The following is a 3,016-nucleotide window of genomic DNA, read 5'->3' on the forward strand; positions in this document are numbered from 1 at the left end:
GATTTCCTGCCAAAACCTGCTGTTCAATGAGGTACTTGTTTCCAGGTGGTAGATGTAGCCATCTCATGTATCCCAGTGGAGTCCAAGCATTCCAATGGGGTCGCTATTGCGCTGTTTTGGTGTTGTGTTATAGTGCTATAGCTGTATAGCACTCTAAAACGAACGTTAAAAAAAGGACGGAGATCGCCCGCGCTGGCGAAAAAGGGCGGGAAAACAAAGTGGCGCAGTTTGAAATGCCAAACTACTTCAGAGATGGCTCCTTACCGGTAGGGGAAAGGCTGTGTGAAATGGCAGCCCTGTACCGGTTTACTCCAAGACGGTACAATAATGGCTTAAAAACTGCTTAAAAAGGGTAATGTGAAATTCCCCGATGTGTCCAAAGTACAATAGCCTCAGTTTAGTCATTTTAGCTCCAAGGGAAAATTCAGGTTTGATTTGATCTAGAACCCACACATTTGTCTTTTTGGCACTCCATCGGTATCTCTGGCCCCGGTCACATGTGACAGATAACGCGGAGGGGAGGCTATTTGAGCCATCGCAATTTGACCTGCCACTACACGATCAGACGTGACGGTGGTGAACCGTTTTTTTCCGTCAGCACATTTCCAGCGTGCTTCAACGAGGGAGCACGGACGCAATAGGAGCACGCTGGAGCGATCACATGGGAACCTTCATCTGCGGGACGTCGTAAACCCCTTTGATAGTGGACTTTTGCTGATAGTTTTTAACTGCGCTTCTTTGGCAGGAAGAAATGGTTTGGCAACGAGTGCAGGACGCTTGCCAGATATTCCCCTGTGATCGCGCCTGTAAAATCCGCCCGGCATTCATTACTATCGTGCGGCTAATTCTGTGTGTGACTGGACCCTCTAAAACTCTTCTCCAACACCACATTTCAAATGAATCAATTTTCTTTCTGTCAGCTTTCTTCAAATTTAGCAGTATATTGTTTGAATTATGTAGGTCCAAACAAGTAGTTGCCCATGGTACTTTTGAAATATTTTTCTTGATCACTTGCCTATCCCACCCTTCTTTTGAAAAGCAGTTTATCATATGGAATGGGTTCTGTCCTTGGGAAAAAAAGTGTTTGCAATCATACACAATGCAGCCCATGAAATACCAGCATAATGTGTTCCCAGATTTTAATCTTCCACAGATTCAGAATCCACATTTTATGGTTGGAGAAACCTGAATGAAAAAGTGTGCGTGTGTGTGTATTTAGAATACATGGCAGGCTTACCATAAACACAGTAATACACTTTTGCTTACTTTAGAACAGGACCCCCCAGTCTTTTTGAGCCTGCAGACAGCTTTGGAATTTTGAGAGGATGGTGAGCGGCACCCCCAAAATGGTTGCCTCAGGAGGTGGAACCATAGGGAATACTCCCTCACACCTCCTGAGCAGAAAAGAATCCCAGAGGAGGAATGAAACTATACACTTATCACCAGGGGTCATTTCGTAGAAAAAGAGCTGCAGGAGCTCATTAACATAACTTATTAGCATATGCCACACCCCCTGACATCACTGGAAGTGTGCAACAGCCCCTCTGACAGGCAGAAGCACCCGGGATCCATTCTTTTCCCCCTCTCCCCTTCGCCTCCAAGTCAGGCGAAGGAAAAGGGGAGGGGGAGGATCTCAGGCGCTTCTGCCTGACAGAGGTGCTGGCGTACCCACAGCCAGCCTGGGTGAATTATAGAATCATAGACTCATAGAGTGGGAAGGGACCTCCAGGTTCATCTAGTCCAACCACCTGCACAATGCAGGAAATTCACCGCCCACACACCCCAGTGACCCCTGTTCCACACCCAGAATATGATTAAAAAAAACCTCCAGGATCACTGGGGGCCAAACTGGCCTGGAGAAAAATTGCTTCCTGGCCCCAAAGTGGCGATCAGTATTTCCCTGGGCGTGTAAGAAAGGGCCACAAGAACTAAACACTGATGCAACCCTTCCTGCTCTACCTCTCGTGATTTGCCTAAGTTCACACAATCAGCATTATGATCCTTTTAAAGTTGAAAGCATGATATAAATGCAAAGGACTATTTGTAAGATTATCTGTAAGACACAAGACCAGGACGCATCTCACTTCTGGCAATCACTTGGAGAGACCCTATCACTCAGCTTCCATTGCCCCACACACACCCCACACTGGAATAAGAACATAATATCAGGCCATACCACATTGCAATAAAGCCCCTACAACTGTATACAGAAATACTGAGCTTCCCTACCATTTGCCACAACTAGCCCACCACACAACCAGGATCAAGACTCCTAAGTGGACCAACAGACAGGCATACACTCGTTTGAGAAACTGAGTATTACATTACAACACCTCTGGAACATTACAGATCAGTAGAGGCAGCACTGCACAGTGGTCAGAGTTGCAGATTGATGTGGGGAGACCCAGGTTTGTATTCTCACTCTGCTGGCTGAGTGACCCCGGGCCAAATCTCCCCTTCTCTACCTAACCTACCCCACAGGGTTGTTGTGAGGATGAAATGGAGACTCATGGGCAGGGTCCCCAGCTTCCCTGGCAGGAACACTATGTTAAGAAATCTCTCACAATTATGCAGCCATAGCAGGCAGGAGGGAAGGAGGCGAATACCTCCAGCGCCAGAGACTTGTAGAGGAAGAGTCAAACTTTGGGGACTCACCCGTGCACCAGAGGGCCAAGGCAGCAGGAGGCAAGAAGCCTGGGCGAGCTGGGCTCCTCCATGCCTGGCAGAAGATGAGGTGCAAAGCCAAGAGGTGGGCAAGCAGAAGAGGCACTCAGCCAGCCCCACAAGCTGTGTGCAAAGAAACTCCCGCAGCCCCAAGCTTCAAGGAGTGCAGAGGCCAGACTCCAAATGAGAAAAAGCAAGCTCAGGGTTCATGGGTCAAATTTTGAGCTATGGAAGAGGAACCGGCTCCATTCCTGGAGTTCTCTCGAGTTCCTGCACTTTTGGTCTTGCTTTTTGCCAATCCACCTCCCAAGACTGCTCCAGGTGCTCCAGCCTGAGGGCTGCTGGGGCTTCC

Source organism: Gekko japonicus, unplaced genomic scaffold, assembly GCF_001447785.1.
Source record: "Gekko japonicus isolate JY-2015 unplaced genomic scaffold, Gekko_japonicus_V1.1 scaffold394, whole genome shotgun sequence".
Classification (NCBI taxonomy): Eukaryota; Metazoa; Chordata; class Lepidosauria; order Squamata; family Gekkonidae; genus Gekko; species Gekko japonicus.